Source organism: Misgurnus anguillicaudatus, chromosome 21 (genome assembly GCF_027580225.2).
Source record: "Misgurnus anguillicaudatus chromosome 21, ASM2758022v2, whole genome shotgun sequence".
NCBI lineage: Eukaryota > Metazoa > Chordata > Actinopteri > Cypriniformes > Cobitidae > Misgurnus > Misgurnus anguillicaudatus.
In genome coordinates this window covers 58,801,909-58,823,295 of record NC_073357.2, presented here as the reverse complement: position 1 = coordinate 58,823,295, position 21,387 = coordinate 58,801,909, and the positions used below count along the sequence as shown (strand labels likewise).

Sequence of the window (21,387 nt, the reverse complement as noted above, 5' to 3'; positions counted from 1 at the left end):
TGTTAATGACAGTAAATGAGAGATAATTATGGGCTGTCAGTCCAACTGCTCTGTTCTTCTATTGCATTCCGGGGGTCTGGACCATCTCACACGTCCTCCATCTCCATATCTTTGCTTCTGTTCAAACACACACACAAATGACTTTAACTGCTCATTTTTATTGCTTTTAATGTTATTAAAGTATGATTGAAATATAAATTGTGATGCCACCTCCCTCAAAATGACAAAATAATGAAATTAAAGGTGCTGAAGAATTCATTGAATCTGTTAAATTGTTACATAGAAGGTTTGTGGCTTTATTAAGTGCCAAAATTATCCAGAGACATTTTTACATGTCCATTTACAAACCTAGAATTTGCCTTTAAAATAAAAGGGTCTAGTATTACCTTGTTTGATAGGGTCATGAATAATAATGTTGAGCTCTGCTCTGATTGGCTGTTTCACAGAGCAGCTCCTATCAGACGAAGATACAGAATTTGAGGAATAATCAATTGTTTGGAGATTGTTAATGAACGTTTCTAAGTGGTAAGTTTGTGTTTTTTTTTAGTATGGACCTGTAAAACGTAACTGTAACGTCAACAGTAGAACTTTAGCCTAAACGTTAGCATTTAGCAATAACTAGCATATAGTGCCAACTCAACAGTCACAACAACTTTGTTTTTAGAATTGTAACAACATTGTAATTAACTTAATATGTAATTTAATGTTGGGGCGTAAATCTAGTTAGTGATATGTTGAGATTGGTCTGTTTTCCAGCGCTTATTTGAATGCGCAAGGTTTACATAAGAAGGAGGAAACAATTGTGTTTGAGGCTCATGATATGTCATTACCATGCACAGAACTACTATGCCTAGATAAATACAGTTTTACATTCTCCAGCACATTTAAACGAATGCTCTTGGCACTTACTGTACTACATGTTCATCAAATACTTTCGCTTCAAATCTGCCTAATCTTGGCCAGAGTCGTTCAGAAATACAGCTTTGTTGGCAGAATCCCCTAAATGCCACAATGATTTTTCAGCAAAGTCCTCTAAGTGCACAGAAGAAGAATTGAATTAATGACAGACTTATTTTACCCGGTTCACTCTAAAAATGGCCGGGTTAGTTTTTACCCATAATGGGTAAATATTGGACAGAACACGTGCTGGGTTAAAAATTACCCCGTGCTGGGTTAAAAATGACCCAATGTTGGGTTGTTGTTTTGCAACCATGGGGTATAATAACCCAGCGGTTGGGTTAAAATAAACCAGCGTTGGGTCAATTTTTAACCCAGCATGTGTTCTGTCCAATATTTACCCATTATGGGTCAAAAATAACCCAGCCATTTTTAGAGTCTTAAAGGACATTTTCTGAATATATTAGAATATTGACAGAATTTTTAAGCCTTTAACCATTATTTCGAAAGGACATGTCTGGAGGCATAAAAGCCTGATAAAAAGTGCATTGACAAGAAAACACCATTAGATAGTGTTGCATCTGAAAGCTTCATATACAGTAGGCTACCTACACTGTAAAAAATAATATGCTGGATTTACTTAAAAATATAGTGCATAATTTTTGCATCCACTTTTTAACTAGATTTTACTTGAAATTTTAAACAGTTGCATAAATTACTTAAAATTCCATGTAATACTTGCCTTTATTTTTTTCAGTCTAACCTACAGATTATTGTTTTCACATTTGGTGTTGCAATTGTACATGTACTGAGAATATAATGTATTTTGTATATTTAGTAAAGCCTGCTTTTCTATATATTTATACTACCTGCACTAATATGTATTTACTGTAAAGCTGCTTTGCAACAATGCAAAATGTGCTATACCTGTATGTAAATTTGAATTAAAGTGAATATAAAAGGTACACAATGATTCTTAAAACTAAGACAATGAAATATTAAAAAATGAAATTACCTTTGTTGAAGTTTTCTCGTACAATTTCCCCACTGCAAAAAAACAAAAAAATAAATAAATAAAATAAAGAGTTATCTCACTTAGAAATTAAAACTTTTTTCTCACCGAGGTGGTCACCATCCACTCCCATAGTAATCAGAAATCCTCAAACAACACTTCTGTAAAGAACAAAGAAAGACATTTGGGGTTCAGATGACATAAGGGTGACATTGAAGCACATTTTGAAACTTCAAATATGATTTTATAGGTATTTCTACTTTAAGTCTCAATTTGTTGTCATTTGTGTCATTCTCATTTATTTCTTTTTATTTTATATATTTTATTTCCTTAACAATTATGGAAAATACTGTATGTGGAAGAATGTTGGTGTAGTAGCTGAAACATAAAGGATCACTTTACAAAATCTCCTGAGCTATAAAACCTTTAAAGCCCAAACTGACTCGGCTGATCATTCGCCTCTTGCTTGATCCGCTCTCGTACTCCAAAGCCGCTCTTTGATGACTTTGTTTGTGTCCAGGTGGTTGAGTTGTTTCCTGCATGCAGTCTCCGTTTGTCTCTTATCAGGCTGAGGTGCAGGTGCCCGTCCTCCCCCTTTTCACCTCTGAGAGGGTCCAGCGTGGTCCCAGCTGGTCCCGCTAACACATTCCACTGCAGCCTAATTACAGTGGGGACTCAGGGGCCACTATGACCTCTGCCTTAACCCCCCTTCATGGCCCCCTAAGGCCCCGAGCGGAGAGGAGGGGCCGCACTGACACAGATCACGAAGGACACTCCAGGTGGTGGGACAGCTCAGGGAATTGAAGTCATGAATATATTAACAGAAGAGCATAATGAATTCAAATTAAATTATACGTGCCCAGCGCTGCGTGACAGGGCCTGGAAGCTGGCAGGGATATTTCAGGAGACAAATTATTATACCTTTCAGAAGAATATGATGGGAGAGACAATAAAGGGGTTGGTATTTTAAAAGGAAATAAGTAAGCGTTGTTTCAGTGATTAGTCCAACGGCGATTTCGGGCTCAGGCTTAGAAAAGTCCGGAGGTCAGAAAGCTCCCAGATGTCTCGCTTCGCACGTTGGTCCGATCCGAGGGCCGGACCCTGAGGGATGGGTGCAGGAGGGGTTTACAGACAGTAGTGCCCATGCTGACCGTCTTAACCTGAGGGGGGATTGTGAAAGTTGGAGTGGTACGTTCCTGTTGAAGATGTCCTAAGACTGTTCTATGGGACGGACAGAAGATGTGTGGGAAACGGGAGGTGGTGCTGCTCATTGCCTACGGCAAAATAGAATTATTCTGTCTATTGTTGAGCAAATCCTGTAAACAAGCTGAATCCCTGCAGCATGCTGAAATTCAGCACATCCAATGAACCGCCTCTAAAGTCAGAGGGGTTTCTACGCTACAGCCCACCTAAAAGAGAAAAACCACATGAGAGACCTCTTTAATATCTATAGTTTCTTTTAGACAACAGTGAGATTACATGACTTTTCTGCTTCTGATATGCATTTATTAAACAATCTCAATGGTGTCTTAAACAGTGGTGGCCAGTCAATAGCCTTAAAGTTAGCCGGAGAGGAACATGATCTCACAGAAAGTCGTGTTATAGTAACGCAAATTTTTATTTATTTATTCGTGTCCATGGCACAAAATTGTTTTCTCTTATTTTCCCCTATTTTTAAAACATTGTCGCCTGGAGTTGGGGTTTGAGTATAGAAATGTATGTGAGTGTCACGAAAAAGACATTCATGCTCAAGGCACGAAAAAAAGCTAAATTTCGTGTCATGGACACAAATAATTAATACAATTTTGCGTGCCTAACACAACTTTCTGTGAGATCAGTCTGGATTAAAGCTCCTTTAACCTGTTTACAAAAAGTTAAATATATAGTGCAAATCAATACAAAATAAAATAATTTAGTTGTACTTTAGTCATATTATCATTTATTTGGAATTCAAAACTGTATTTCGTTCATATATGTGTGTCTGGGGCACCGGCCAAACGAGTGTGTATGTAGGTCAGTAAACTTGTTAAAAGCATGTGACTTGAGGCTGAGCTCTAATTGGCTTGTTTCAGATCGTTCTTGGGGCGCAAACCCTTTTACTTTTGTTGTAGCAAATCAATATTGTTTTTGATCTCATGTGATCATGTGACTGTCTCATTAACGCTCAGCAGATTGTCGTTTAACTGATAATATACAGTACTGATCAGTGGAAGCAAGCGAAATATCTTGAGATGAAAGAAAATACGGTTTTATTCTTACAAAACCACCATTTTACAAGGCATTCAGTTGACGAATAAATAAAGGATAAAGGAGCTTGGACCAAATCGACTCAATTTGCAGATAAGACGCGAGACTTCAAGTGATTGCGGTCAAGCTTACACTGGGTGCACTTCTTATGTAGGGCTGGGCAAAAAAATAGATTTTTCGATTAATCGTTTTTTTTACGTGGTTGATTCAAAATCGATTTTCAAAGAGCCGAATCTATTTTTTCTTTCATATTTCCGCAAACATTGAATGTAAGATTAACGTTAATCTAATTACTAGTCTTCCTTACTTTTTTGCCTTGCGCGATGTTACCAAGGAGCGAGAGGCGAGCCTGTCATTCATTCATTTAGTTCTTAAAATGGCAGTTTCAGGTGCTTCATCGACATTGATGCAACCTTCACATAAAAAGTCATAGGTATGGAAGCATTTTAGATTTAGCAAGCAAGACGATGACGATAGTGTTGTGGCTTTTAATTTATTTGTATTAATTACCCACTTGTAAACTGCTGTTCACTGTTCTTTTTCATTAGTATTTGTATTAAATCTATATTCATCGAGTTTCGAGAATGTAGTATAAAAACCGACCCGAGAACCAGAATCGAAAATGGAATCGATAATCGAATCGATTTGATAGCTTGTGAATCGAAATCAAATCGATCTGGAACATTTGAATCGATACCCAGCCTTATTCTTATGGCAAATGGAGTAGACTAGCTGGATGCGATGTAAGTCGTGCCTTTTATTGTTTTCCCTGTTTTGCTGTTTCAAAGTCCTGGCACCAAAACGTTGTGGACTGTTCTTGCATTTTAAAATATATGAAGGTCTTTGATTAAAAGTAAAAAAAGTGATCAACATTTTTTTTGCCAATTCTTCTAAACAATAAAATCCTGCAATTCTCTCTTTGTTCCTCTTCTAATGAGCTGCACCACCTTAATGTGGCGCTTTGAAGTGTAAAGATCTCTCATTAGAGAGAGAGAGAGAGGGATAGAAAGAGAGAGAGAGGGAAAAGAGCGAGAGAATTAGGGAGGGAATGTCTGACACACTTTCATTTGGTGTTGCGAAAGCATAATGTGCAAAATGACAAGAGCAATTGGAAATTAATGGAGGACAATACACAGGCAGCGTGTTGAGGCATCATCTTAATTATGAATGCTGAAAGCCAATTAATCCTCCTCTGCGGCGCTCTCCATTTTCACATATTATTTAGTGAAACGGAAAGATGTGGTATTGTGACAGCGCAGAGGTAAAGAGGAAGACTAAGCATGAAACTCAAACAGCTCGTGCCCTCATCCCAGCGCTCCTCGTGTCGGCCTTATGCTCCTCACCTCCTCTCCTCTTTCTTTTCTCGCCCTCCCCTGTGTCTCGCCCGCACCTCCTTTGTCTTCCTTCCTGCCCCCTCTTCTGTTCCTCTACTCTTTTTCTCTATGATCATGTGAAGCGGTTCATACCCCCTGCCTTCAGCTCGGTGGAATTACAGGGATTAGGGCTCGGAGCAGGTCACACACAATCTAATTTACACCGCTTGCTTTACTTGGCTAAAGGACTGGCGCTCTACAATAAATCAAAGTAAAACTGTCATATGGTCAAATGTGCACAATAGGCTCTGATTTAAATACGTAGTCCACGTGCATTACAGTATTGCCCATGAAGTTTGCTTTAGGGTCACGCAAAATGTGCAAAGTTTTAAAAACAATTTGCACAAGTGCATAAGTCACTTTACCAAAATTATTCACATATTACATATGTGTGTTTTCAGGTTTCTCTATATCTTTAAAATGATGTTATCCCATAAACCAAAGCAATTATGCACTGCGCTTATTTTTTAAATTGGCCCTAGTTAAAGGGTTAGTTCATTCCAAAATTAAAATTTGATCATAAATAACTTATCCCTGTGTCATTCTAAACCATTAAGTCCTTCGATTGTCTTTTATTCAACTATTTTTTCTCCTCCTCAGTTGTTCAGTGCTCGTTCACGAGCAGACTATGCCGTATGCTGCTGACGTGACCTGCTGATGTAGTTGCCAGCATACAGACACAGAATAAAATGGCAAGTAATTTGTGCATTTATACAGGTGGTTAAAGTATTGTTTACAATGTTTGTATAATGGCTTAAATTAAAAAGTGGGAACAATAAAAAACGTTGGCAACTACATCAGCAGGTCACGTCAGCAGCACGCGCCGTAGTCTGCTCGTGAACACGTACTGAACGACCAAGGAGTAAAAAAATTGTTTGTTTTGTTTTCTTTGAGCACAAAAGTGCTTAATAAGAAAATTTAATGGATGGATGTGCATGGTAATTATGTACTGTATATTACATCTGTAAATGTTGTACATATACAAATGTAAAACAAGCTTGGACATTTCTAATGTACCAAAACCAGTCATAAGTCGCACATACATTGAAATACATTGTATGGGTCAAAATTATAGATTTTTATGCCAAAAATTTGTAGGATATTAAGTATGTTTCATGAAGATGTTTTGTAATTTTCCTATAACGAAAATATATTAAACATTTATTTATCATTGGTAATATGTGTTTCTACTATATGTGTTGATGTATAAATCTCAATTTCCAAAAAATGACCTTTATGAGGTTTTGTGGTCCAGGGTCATGAATAGAAATGGAATATAAATATTATAATAATTTTATAATAACCCTAAACTAAACTTACGTAAATTCCCTTAGCTTAACATTGCAACATGATCTCATGGAAAGTCGTGTTATAGTCATGAAAAATGTGATTCATTTATTTGTGTCCATGGCACAAAAATCAGCTTTTTTTCATGCCTTAAGCATGAATTTCTATAAATATTTTTTGTGTCGTGTCATTTTATGTATTGTTTTCTCTTTTTCCCCCCCTATTTTTTAATCATTGTCACTTGGGGTTGGGCTTAGATTTGGGGTTTGGGTTAGCGTGTACTTTAATCATGTATTGGTTTCTACATGTTTTTCCTCCGATTTTAAAACTATTCTCGCCTGGACTTAGGGTTAAAGTTGGATTTGGGTTAGGATGTCTAAAAATTTAACAGAAAGTGATTCTAATCCCAACTCCAAGCGACAATGTAAGAAAATAGGGGGGAAAACATGAGAAAACAATACAAAAAATGACACGACAAAGAAAGTTGTGCCACGGACACGAAAAAACAATTTATTCATGCGAGTGACACGTAAAAAAAAAATCGTTCTCATGGCACGGAAAAAAGCTGAATTTAGTGCCATGGACACAAAAAAAGTATCAAATTTTTCGTAACTATAACACGACTTTCCGTGAGATCAGTCTGTAATGAACAATTAAGATGATGACAATATACTCCAAAAATACCACACAAATAAAAATATTTGGATATATAATTTTTAATATATTTTATTTTAAATCAGCTTAGTTCAGTACAAAAGTGAATTGGTATACTTTACGGTAAGGTTGATTTGTTAACCTTAGTTAATGCACTAACAATGTACAATATTTATAGCATTTATTAATCTTACCTCATGTTAATTTCATCATTTATTAAAACATTTATAAAATCAAAAGTTGAAAAACTGTTTTGCCCAGGTTTAGTTTGTGTTATGCATTTACTAATGTTAACAAATACAACCTTATTGTAAGTGTTACCGATTGGATGGATGTATTTTTACAATCAAAACTTTGTTTGCCATTTTGACCGCAGTGCATTCATGAATTACTAAAAAAGTGCCTACATCAGCAAAATGCTTATATTGTCTAAAAATTTTGTCTATGTAGACTAGGCAGCTCACAACATTTTGAATCAGAGCTATAAAGAAACTACAATAAATAAGAAAGATACTTTATTATGCCTTAGCTGATACCAAAGCAAATCATTTCCATTGTCTTGTTTACATGAAGTCTTACAACATCATGCAAAAGCAGTCAGTGCATGCACGGTACACAACATCTTGAGTAACAGATCTGCTGTTGGGATGTGTGTATGCATACGTGGTGTATGTGTGCTTGGAGGGGGTGTGCAGAAGAAGATTAGAAGTTGTGAGACAGCAGATGGGTATGTCTAAAAAAGCCCAGCAGTCATTGGGGGTATATAGCTGATAGGGGGAGGGTGCAAAATAATATCAAAACAGATGCTGTAACATTAATGATCATATAAAAGAGCCAGCCACATCTATGCATGCAGGTCGTAAGTGTTCATACTAACAGAGATGACCGCGAGGCTTTAGGAAGAATGTGGATGGGATTTAAACTTAAATCATCATCTCCCCACGCTATCCCGCAATCCACACTGTTTCCGGAGGTGGTTAAACGGACAGGACAAGTGTGCCGTATTGAAGCCGTCACCATATGTGGGTGTGCATTGTCCCCCATGTTTTTGGCACAGATGGTGCCTACCGATGTCACAATATCATCGTGTCTATTGTCTTGCCATCACACTAATGATGAGGCGAGATGGCAAAAATAATAATGGTCAAAAAATGAATCAAGCTGTCCTTGTTTGAGCTGGTATCCAGAAGGGCCTTTTCCGAAGAGAAAGCAGCCAGCGCAGTAATTAACTTATATGATAATGAATGAGTAATTCTGCTCATCAGTGGCCATCAGGACCGGGCCCCCCGTGACCCGCTTTTTTACAAACTGTCAGCCCATCACGTCACCAGAGGGCTTATCAAATCCTGACCCTGAAATAGATGAGAAATCTGGCTGTGTTCCCCCGAGCGTCTACACACGTTTGAGACAAACAAAAAGAAAGACAAGCAAAAAAAAGAGAGCGAGAGAGTTAAAAGTGGGTGTGTTTGTGGAGACCCCAAGTCTTGTCAAGCTCAAGTCTTCAGGAGGAAATATCTGGGATGTTTTTTTTTTAACTGTATGCTGTACTGTATATAATAGTGAACATGATTTATTATTAATACTTACATTTTTTTATATTGATATACATTTATTCTACATGAGGGTGGTTCCTATATATAGTGGCTTTAATAAGATCACCTGACTTTATTTTGTCCAAAAGTATTTTATCGGACATGTAAGCGCCCTACTAACATTTTTTGGTCCATTCTTCAATAAGAAGAAGAGTCATTGTTTCATCATATTGACCAATATAAATATGTTAGGTCAACTACTCAAAGCTAAAGGTCACAATAACATCATCTTAGTTCTCAATACTGCCTCCTACAGGATTGTAAGACACACAGCAGTTCTGTTGTAAAGAAACAAGTAACCTCTTAATCTTTAATGTGTTTAGTCCTCTTGTTCCCTCACTTTTCTCAGCACACACCCACCCACACTTACTTTAATTGTACTTATATCTCTCCGCTATATATTATTCATCCATCTGTAGTGCTTTCGGCTTTTTTCTCATCTCGACAGGAAAGCACATCTGGAGCAGAAGCTTCACGCACCCACACCTCCTCTCTTCTGCAGGTGGAGGTGTTGAGATGATGTTGTGATGGGGATGGAGACTCCAGATGCACTCTCGTGAGGTGCCATGACTCACTTGCTTTGCCTCAGCAGACACACGGGCAACTTTTTTTTTTCAATTTAAATCTGATGGCTGAAGATAAACTTTAGATGACTGCAGTTAGTGCTGGCATAGACAGACAGACAGACATAAAGTACTATATTATATGCAGTATATAAAAAGACAGATAGATAGATTATAGATAGATGGATGGATGGACTGCAATTAGTGCTGGCATAGACAGACAGACAGACAGAATATACTATATTGAATGCAGTATATACAAAGAAAAAAATAGATAAAGGATAGATAGACAGACAGAAACAGACAGACAAGACTAACAGATATAGATAGACAAAAAGAAAAAATATATAAGCCTATATTGCATGCAGTAAATGGATGGAAGGATGGAAGGAAGGATGGATGGACGAATAAGCATAAAGGACAGACAGACAGACAAATAGAAAGAAAACATATATTGCATGCAGAAAATAAATGGCTGGATGTATAGATGTAAAAGATAGACGGACAGACAGACAGATAGATAGATGGCAGACAGACAGATAAAATATGTACATTGAATGCAATAAACAAAAAGAGATTGACAGACAGACAGACAAGACCGACAGATATAGATAGAAAAAAAATACAAAGGCTTATATTGCATTCAGTAAACAAATGGATGGAAGAATGGATGGATGGATGGATGGATGGATGGATGGATGGATGGATGAAAAGGCATAAGGGACAGACAGACAGATATAAACAGACAAATAGCAAAAATACATATATTTCATGCAGTAAATAAATGAATAGATGCAAAAAGATAAATAGACTGACACGATAGACAGACAGACACTATAGACAGACAGACAGACATTATAGACACATGGACAGACAGACACTATAGACAGGCAGACATTATAGACACACAGACAGACAGACACTATAGGCAGACAGACAGACAATACAGACAGACAGACAGACAGACAGACAGACAGACAGACACTATAGACAGATAGACACTATAGACAGACAGACAGACACTATAGGCAGACAGACAGACAGGCAGACAGACAGACAGACCGACAGACACTATAGACAGACAGACATGAGACAGACAGTATAGACACAGGACAGACAATATAGACAGACATTATAGATAGGCACACACAATAGACAGACAGACAGACAGACAGACAGACACTATAGACAGACAGACAAAATATCTATTGCATGCAATAAACAAAAATAGATAGATAGATAGATAGATAGATAGATAGATAGATAGATAGATAGATAGATAGATAGATAGATAGATAGATAGATAGATAGATAGATAGATAGATAGATAGATAGACAGACAGACACAGATAGGCAGAAACTACAGACAGACAGACACTATAGACAGACAGACAAAACATCTATTGCATGCAATAAACAAAAAGAGACAGACAGACAGACAGACAGTGTGTTTGTGCGTGAGTTAGTGAGAGAGAGAGGTCGGTCCGGACATCGCTGTCCTCAGTATCCAGATGGTTGAGCAGCTTCAACAGGTGTTGTTAGGATGGGGGTGAATTAGAGGTCTGACATCTGTTGTCCACCTTATCATAATATATGTATGCATTTAAATATGTATCCCTCCTTTTCGGGTTTGAATCCACAGCTTCTGAACAGTCACACCCTCTATATCAGCACTCCCACAAAAATAAAAACTATTTCTGTGAAGCTAATATCTGATTCTACTGTCAGATTAATTTGAAACAAAACTAAGTTAAACTTTTCTTTTATGTAAACCAATGGTTACCGGCACTGTCAGGAAAAAATGCACAAACCTTTTCACTTTAATTTATCATTGCTTACTCTTTTTATAAGACACACCTGATTTGCAAAGCAAATCTGATGATACGAGATGCATTACCTGTTAAGCTGCACTGAAAAATAAAGGTGCTAAACAATGCGATAGAAGAACCTTTAACATCCGCACAACCTTTGTGTTTCTTACAAGGTTCTTTGTAGTGAAAATTTTTTCTTTAAATAAGAAAGAAATGGTTGTTTTTAAAACCTTTGACTCAAAAGGTTCTTTGAGGAACCAAAAATGGTTTGTCTATGGAGGAACCTTTTGTAACACCTTCATTTTTAAGAGTGTGCAGAGTTGTTCGTGTCATCACATTAACATATTTTTTTTTTTCAATTTTTTTAACTTACCTGTTATGAGTTTTATTATCATTAGGCTATTGTTATTTTTTTTAAGAATATTTGTCTTAGTAAAACTAATCAGCGAATTTAAGGGAACCCACCAAAAATAACATTTGCAAACACACCATAAAACTGTAAAATAAACACAAAAACTTAAAGGTGTAAATAATACGTAATTAAACTAAATTTATTCTCCTTTTTTATTTAATTTGAACATCCATGGGGATTTATGGTAAGGTTTAACAGTTTTAACAGAGATATTACACTCTATGAATTCATTGGCACTTCATTACTGCGTCCCGTGTGTGTTAACAGCATCTGAATGCTGGTGTAAATGTGCGCGTGAGCTTAGCCAGATGACTAGTGCTGCGCGTGTCCTCGTTAGCACCACGAGGCTCTGGTTAAATTGGGCAACACGCGCATCGACTCAAGCACGCACCTGCTCTCGAGCGCACAGCTGTCACTCAACGCCGTCATCAGCGCACGGGACCGCCCACTGGACGAGAACAATGGAGCTCAGGGTGAGCTTATGATGAGCGCCGCGTGCGCCCCTTCTCACTAATTTCTCACGGTAACTCTGTTTACATCTCTTCTCTAACTAACTTCACTTTGCTTTTTCTGACAAAAAGCAATATTGGCAGTGCTATTAACAGACAAGATATCAGATATGCGTCCCATTACGCCTAATATATTTGAGTGCGCTGCAAATGAGTATGCAAGTAACGTTAACGTAACGGAAGTGACCGTTGTTGCCTAGAATTACACTGTGATTGTTAAAGTCGCAATGAAATTGAAACAAAACACTAATTTGTTTTGGAATATTGTGGTAGTTTTTACAAATTACTTATGTGTGAGCTTCTTTATTAAAAAAAAAATGCACATGCCCTCATAATCTTTAATCAAAAACGCAATTCTCTTTCAATCGCTCTTTACTTCCGGTCATATGGGGCAGGTGGGCGGGGTCCGGGAAAAGATTGCAGCGATTAGCAAATTAGCAGCATGACCCAACTTCAAACTATCCAGTCAATTCTCGATGGATGAATTCAAGTCCAGCCTTACCTTTTTTTCATTTCAGAAGCCGTTTGATACACATAAAAATACAAATCGGTACATTTTATATTTAATTTATTCATCGTTTCTTACACATTTTTTTCTCGCCTCCTCACAATGAATTGTGGGTAATTGTTTGTATGTACAAGGAATTTTGACATAAATATAGTAAATAAAATTATATTTAATAAAAATAAATATTATCAGTCATTCGAATACTGACAAATATTAACTTACATTTAAATAGTATTTACGGCAAATATTCAAATTGGGATGCAAGGATGGTGATACCAAGGTACTTTTATGGTACCATTTAATGCGTAAATCACCTTGTTATTATGAGCTGTGACAACAGCAAACAAGGGAAAATTACATTTTTTTAAATGATTTCAAGAGCCATCAAATAAAAAAAAGAAAAATTTATATAGTTGCCGAATGCAAATCTACAGAATGTTTACAGTATGTATTGGTCTTTTACAGTTTTCTCTCTGGCACATAAAGAGTTAATAATAGACCATTACAGGTCTCAGTAAACTAGGAGGAGGGGAGGGGGGCTTTTGACAGATGGCATATGTAGTGATTGTATGTATGTAGGGGGAGGAGACTGGGCTGTTTTTAAATCAACCGTAGCCCTCACTGGACAGTGGACAGGGATTACATTAACCAGATCAACAGCGTCATGGGAAAGTGGAGTAAGTTACTACACAAGACCCTCACTGCCCTCTGCAGCACATACACACACTACAGAAGTACAGTAATGACTCTTTATCTTAACGTTTTCAACATCATATTACATTAAGCCGGCCTGAAAGAGTTTGTTTTGCATATTTGTGTGGTGTTCGATCATACCGTGTCTGCAGTATTAGCAAACTGTGCACAATTTGCAAGCTTTTCAGTTTGCACGATTTTTTTATTAAAACTGCACAAAAAAACATGCATTCACCTGGAATATGACAACTGCTAAACTGAACAACTCGCAGAAGTCACATGACAAAAATGAAGCTACAGTATAATGTTTATTATTGCGTACATGCAGCTTTTACAAACTAGTAGGCAGTATGTACAGTATATACAGTACATCAGTCGGAAGTATGCCTGTAGTTTACAAAAATAGCCAGAGAGACCATATTCAAATTAGGGGGAAAGTTTTTTAGGGTTACGAGTCGACATTTGTTTAGCTGCAAACTTTACTCTTGAAACTGTAGTACCGATCAGTTGACTGGGCTCCCTCCTCTCTCTCTCTTGTACATTGTGTTTCTTAAACAGCGTGACCTCCATTTCCCCGTCTGGCTCACGGGGGTTTGCACAGCCCTCTGCAATATTGCTTTTAAATGAGTTCCTATAAACAAACAATTACACGAGAAGACGACTTATCAGCCTCAATGGCTTCACTATGGGGAAGCGTTTAATTTTGGATTTCACAGTCCCCTGCGAGAGAAGACGGGGCCCGGAGAAACATACATTCACTTTCCCAGAGCATCTGAAAAAACAAAATCACAAACATTTGACAATATTAAGTGTATGTACACAATATAGATAAACCATGCTTGTCGACCCATCAGACCTTTGAGCCAAGTGGAGTTTAATACAATCCAAAAACATATCAAATGAGAGTAAAGTTTGAAGGTGTCATTTTTGCACCAAATGCTGCCATCGATTTACATAAATTTGGTTTATCCAGTCAGTTTGTATCTTCTGCAGATCGATATGATCCATTGCTCATTGTGTCGTGCATTGTTGCGTTTACGATGATGTCATAGCAGTCGTACAACGCAGTGGAAAAGCGCTGGCGTCTACTCAACACTAACAATTAAAGCCCCTCTAACCTAAAAAATGCACTTTTAAATGTGTTTCTATGAGAAATTGAGTCGCCAGTGTGTGTGCAGAAAGATTCTGTTATTATACAAAACCGCAACAGTCACACAAAACAGGCTGTTGGGGATCCCCATATCAATGTGATGTCATATTGATTACGCCCCAACCATAACCGCTCACTGACTCCGCCTTATGAGCACGTAGTTCAACTTTGTGCCAGAGATGTAGCCCAAAGCACATGTGTAAACGCTTTACCCGCTAATTTGCCTACGGGGAGGGGAACAAAAACTTTCTTTGCCTTTTAAAGTTGGAGCGAGAGGGGGGAGTAGTCAGGAGTGATGATGTCACAGCGCCCGAGTTCGAAGTGCTGCAAACGAAGTGCTCTTCGGCCACACAATATAGTTCTAATTTTTTATCCGCTTAAAAAAATCGCCATGTTTTATTTTGTGCCACCATACTTACTCGTGTAACTACTCATGTAACAGACTTTAAATAGGGAAAACATGGAAGTGTTTGGTGGCTTTTAAATTCATCCCTGTTTGGATCCTAAGGAATGAATGGGGCTAGGCTAAATGCTAACACATTCACGATGCGCTGTGCAAAGATGAAGTGCACCCATTGAAAAAAGATAGGTATGTATTAATTCATCTAAGTTGAGGTAAAAACATAGTAAAACATTGAAATATGGTGGTGTTTTCCTTTAATATTGCTGAAGGTTAGGGGCCCTTTAAATGAAGCTTAACATAATTCAGATTCTATCCTGTTCTCGGTTTATCTTTTGCCTTTATGATGTTTAATAGTTCTTAAATTGTACTGATGGAGAGCATTAATCTTATCACATGATTTATAGTTTATAGCATGACCACATTGTAAATTAAAATATAGGTCAATTTGTGGCCCCCTGTAGCCATTAAGTTTGAATGGCCACAGCAATAATAATACTTAATGGATGAGCATGCGGGCAGAAAGACAGAGCCTGGCACCCGGATCTGATCAATACAGATGAAGGGTGAGTGGTGAGGTGCGGTCAGGCTGAAAGTGATCCTGAATGATTCGGCACTGTCGGGCAGTAAACGCTCTGCCAGGGGCCGAGACTCAAAAATGCACTCAACGTTGGAATGAGATTTGCAAAGATCAGATGGGTATGAGGATTTGTTTAACTGCAGTTAAACTGGTTTACTGATTTGATAGATGTGTTGCACGCTATACATACGCAATATTTCCTACCGAAACCTGAGATTTGGGTGGCGCATTTGAAACTTGCTTTATGAGACCTATTGCTACAAGATGTTTCTACTGCATATATGACCTTGTACATCAAGTAACACGTCTGCCCCTGGCCTATTCTTTTGTCCGGCTGTTTTTATTGTCTTCGTGTCTGGCTACCCCGCGGCATCTGCCGGGCTTGCCGTTCCTCCTGCGTCGCCCCAAACGGAGATCAATTAAGAAGTCATGCAATCTACAGAAACAGTGTCGTATAGTCATGAGCACCTGCCACACATGTCGCTCATTTTGAAGCCTCTGTAACCAAACCCCACAGCAATAAAAATAGCATGCGGAGACCTCTGCTGTGCCTGTAATGTTAGAAAGCTTGTGGCATTAATTGTTAAACATAGCAGCCCCCAGAAGGGTAATAGCCGCCCGGGACAGCATTTTTGATATTTAATATCATGAATGAGCAAATCGGTGGTCATTGAGGAAAAGTGTATACGAGTTTCTCTGCTAGAACATTTTCATGAGTCTTACGATGCCTACAAACCATAAAGTTTGTGCAATGTAAAGTATATATTTTTACTAGAATGCATGCAAAACAAATTTATTTACAGTCATGTTCTTTACATTACATCTACATTTATTCACTAAGCAGACAAATGTATAACCGTGGGTTCACACCAGCCACGTTTTAGGCATCAAATTCGCGTCTACGCGGTCTAGTTTGCCGCTTGAACATTTTGAGTTTACTCGCTTCATTCACGCGTGAAAAATTCTAGTCATCGAGACGTTCACACGGAAATTTGCGTCATGGGAGGGGCTTCTGCGACTCCGCTAGCTTCCTGTAATCATGTCACTACTAGAGCAAGCTCCTAATTTGTTAACGTGGCACGTTTTTCCGTCAAAGTTCCAATTTTTCAACTTAAGCGTTTCCCGCGGCAACTCTCAATTTACGGCATTCGCCCGAACTAAACAGAACCACATCTACCGCGCTGCGCAAAATGGCTCATTCACGCTGCGAGACCTTCAGACGCGCGTCAACGCGTCTTTACATTGACTTAAAGGTGTAGCGAATGATTTTCTCGAATTTTAGAAAAGAACCACCTTCTCCACTTTTTAAAAAATGCAATTGCGCAACACTCCTGATTGACAACTAGGAGGACCAATAGTCTTGATGATCCACCCGTAAAAAGAAAATCCTCCGCAATACCTTTAACATTGAAATCTACTGCGGCTGGTTGTACGCAGCATAAAAATAATATAAATGCAAATAAATGTGTGGATGCTATAATCAAATGCAAACATTTGTACACTACACAGTCACAAGTGCACGCAAAGCATGCTGATTTATAAGACACACAGAAAGACCCAGACATGGAGGTACATTTGTATCTATTCATTATGTCAAGGTCCATTTATCTGCACAGGAACAAGATTTTTGCAGTAAGTCACAATACGTAAAGGCCCTGGATGTTGACCTCTGAACCCCAGCTGCCTCCATGTGTCAGGGTGCTATGAATAGTGTGGTTAATGGGTAAACGGGCTTTGCCCCGAGCTTCAATGAAACCACTGACCTCATTAACTGGCACCATCAAAGATCTATTTAAGCTTGTTTCACTGGGCCTTTTCAAACGCAATGTTAACAAAAAGAGACAAGGACGGCGGTGAAAGATGTGCTCCGGTGCGTTGCGGCGATTTTAGTCGATGAGTGATTGCGTTGTAAATGACGTGGAAAAGTAAAAGTGGCATTAAAGAGCCGAGAGCTTAAAAGATCAAGAAACGTTATGTCATACCTTTATGGCACTATTTAATGAGTCACAGTTCATAAAGTTTATACAAAATAAAACCAAGTAGCTGCTGAAGTAGAGGGGAGAGTGCAATAAATTTAAAGCAATTAATTTAAGGCAATCATTTCGACTTTTAATAATCTTAAAAGTACAGTAGATAAAAACTGCTCACAAAATAATTTTAGCTAGCCGGTACAAACAAGCTTTTATATGGCAACGTGCTAACAACCAATCAGATGCAAGAACACAGATTGACCAGTTACAAATAGTACAGGTTGTAATAGAGATAAGATAATGAAAATGGGGTGGGATTTCCATCCATTATATCAACTATTATCTGTATAATTAAATTAAACAAAAGCCGTACACAATGCAAGATCAAAATCCAAAATCTCTCACATTTACCGTTACCTTCAGATTGCCATTTTAACCAGGTCATCTGTATGGCAACTCACCAAACTGTCAGCTGTTATCTTGTCATTGACGGCATTGATTTTAATCTGCTCACAAACTTCTTAGCTTAAGAACTGCGGCTCATTAACCACACACACAAAAACAGGAACGCATTTAAATATTGATTGTCACACACACACACACATCCTGCACGACCTGGCACGATCCAGTATTATGTATGCGCACGAGTATGATTATGAATATTTTAGCAGCGCATTTAACACGGTGAAGCCGCACGGACCCGAGAGGGATTTGAGCCCACTCATCAGCTAATGACCCTGGGTGCTTCCAGCAAACCTCTTCATATTTTAAAGAAAATCGATAACACAAGCAGCACAGTCAGCAGCATTAAGATTCATACAGACGCCACGGGAGCCGAAAAAATTAATAACGCGCGTGCCTAACAATCCATCCTGTGATTTAGAGGAGCGCCGAACCGCTCCGCTCGAGATGCAAAGTGGTAATGAATCCACATCCGAGATGAGTTTGGAATATGGCTTTTTTCATCGCCGTACCTTTACACGGTGAGAAAAACTAATTTTGTAGACACAAGTATGCTTTATATTTGGTCATTCTGATGAATTTTTATCTAATATTTAGTTTTTATAAGAAGTGTGTCAAGAGCTTGCTGGATTGCTCAGTGTCTATCTTTGCTTTAGCTACTTGAAACTTTCATACCAACCTCATCTCACAGGAATTCATATGCATTATACAAGTTGGCTAATTTGTAGAAATTTGTCTGAAGTTAATTGTACAAAAATGTACTATTATTAGAATAAAACAACAATGATACCCCACCCCTAAACTCAACGTCACAGGGCAAATCATACAAAAACGTGCAAATTTGGTTGTACAGTTTTGTACGAATTAGCCACCTCGTAAAATCTAGATAGAAGGGGTTGCTACTATTGGCCAATGTAATTAGCTTGGTTAAAACCAGACCATTCTCAGTAGTAACTGAGTTATGGTCTGGCAAAGTTTCATAGACAGATCATTTCCAAAGGGGCGTCACCAATGGACGTCACTCAAATTCCTCTGGGCGCAATTTGTAAAACCTAAAACCAATCAGAGCGATGAAGGAGATGACGTATTAGATATGAAGGCTTCGAGTGTTGTTCTTTGCTCGGGTTTTCACAAAAAGGTAAGTTAAAATCGCTTAAAACAGATGCGATTGCGTGCTCGCTTAGTCTACGAGTCCATAAGGTGTCCCATCTGTCATTTTTATGCTCCGAAGTGTGCTCATCAGCGCCCCCCTTGCACCCTTGATGCGGTCTTTGGCGAAGCCCGCACGGTAGCAGGCTTCACGCACTTTACCAACCCAGAAGTCCTTCCGAAAGAGCAATCAAACCAATCAGACGACGGAAGGGAGGAGTTCACACTCACAACTTCTCTTCCTATTTCCGGCATGACGCTCGAGTCTGTCCCGACATACGACTCCGGGGTGCCCTCTTGGACTCACGTTGAGGGTCCCTAAGGTCTGGACTACATGATGTCATCAAAGTGTGGACTCTGAGGAGGTCCACAAGGGACAGGGCCTTTGTAATGTACAAAATCTGCTTCACCGTCGCTGCGCTGTCCTCGTCGTGTAAAGCCCGCCCCAATGTTTCTGATTGGTGCCGCGATTTAGACAAATTAGAAATGGGCTTGAATGGACTCTTTGCCAGACTTGCTTGCAGAGCAAATCAAAATTTGCAGGAAGTTGTCTGGGTTTTCCCAGGCTACATTGTAGTGCCAATATTCATACTTCACATAATAATTTAATTATGCGATGTAGGCCTACATATAGGGGTGGTTTACAGGAATTAGATGAATCCAGGGCTAGGTCTAAGTTATATTAGGCCATTTAAGTAGTTTGTACGAACAAACCTTACAAAAATCAATACTGTTGTGCCTCTTGAAACAAAACAATTGCACTGATATATACAGTGAGGAAAATAAGTATTTGAACACCCTGCTATTTTGAAAGTTCTCCCACTTAGAAATCATGGAGGGGTCTGAAATTGTAATTGTAGGTGCATGTCCACCGTGAGAGACATAATCTAAAAAAAATCCAGAAATCACAATATATGATTTTTTAACTATTTGTTTGTATGATACAGCTGCAAATAAGTATTTGAACACCTGTCTATCAGCTAGAATTCTGACCCTCAAAGACCTGTTAGTCTGCCTTTAAAATGTCCACCTCCACTCCATTTATTATCCTAAATTAGATGCACCTGTTTGAGGTCGTTAGCTGCATAAAGACACCTGTCCACCCCATACAATCAGTAAGAATCCAACAACTAACATGGCCAAGACCAAAGAGCTGTCCAAAGACACCAGAGACAAATTGTACACCTCCACAAGGCTGGAAAGGGCTACGGGCTTGCCAAGCAGGTTGGTGAAAAAAGGTCCACTGTTTGAGCAATCATTGGAAAATGGAAGAAGCTAAACATGACTGTCAATCTCTCTCGGACTAGAGCTCCATGCAAAATCTCACCTCGTGGGGTCTCAATGATCCTAAGAAAGGTGAGAAATCAGGCCAGAACTACACGGGAGGAGCTGGTCAATGACCTGAAAAGAGCTGGGACCACCGTTTCCAAGGTTACTGTTAGTAATACACTTAGACGTCATGGTTTAAAATCATGCATTGCAGGTTCCCCTGCTTAAACCAGCACATGCTCAGGCCCGTCTTAAGTTTGCCAATGACCATTTGGATGATCCATAGGAGTCATGGCGCAGAAAGTCATGTGGTCAGATGAGACCAAAATATAACTTTTTGGAGGAAGAAGAATGATGAGTACCATCCCAAGAACACCATCCCTACTGTGAAGCATGTGGTTGGTAGCATCATGCTTTGGGGGTGTTTTCTGCACATGGGATAGGGCGACTGCACTGTATTAGGGAGAAGATGACCGGGGCCATGTATTGCGAGATTTTGGGGAACAACCTCCTTTCCTCAGTTAGAGCATTGAGGATGGGTCGTGGCTGGGTCTTCCAACATGACAGTGACCCGAAGCACACAGCCTGGATAACTAAGGAGTGGCTCTGTAAGAAGCATATCAAGGTTCTGCAGCTGTATCATACAAATAAAATCATACATTGTGATTTCTGGATTTTTTTTTTTTTGATTATGTCTCTCACAGTGGACATGCACCTACGATGACAAGTGGGAGAGCTTGCAAAATAGCAGTGTGTTCAAATACTTATTTTCCTCACTGTATATAAATGTACAATTATATTCAGTCAGCCTAAATATGTGCAACTTTTTTTATACAACTCATAAGTGTG

General features: G+C 38.7%; 1 protein-coding gene across 1 annotated transcript in view; it reads left to right on the top strand.

The window, feature by feature from the left end:
• The first annotated feature begins 12,221 nt into the window (after positions 1-12,221).
• The window catches only part of acsf3 (acyl-CoA synthetase family member 3), an 85,495-nt gene continuing 76,329 nt past the window's right edge, over positions 12,222-21,387 (top strand). The window contains exon 1 of the mRNA XM_055216563.2: positions 12,222-12,371. The gene's annotated coding sequence lies outside the window, so the exon portion shown is untranslated. The remainder of the gene's footprint in view (positions 12,372-21,387) is intronic.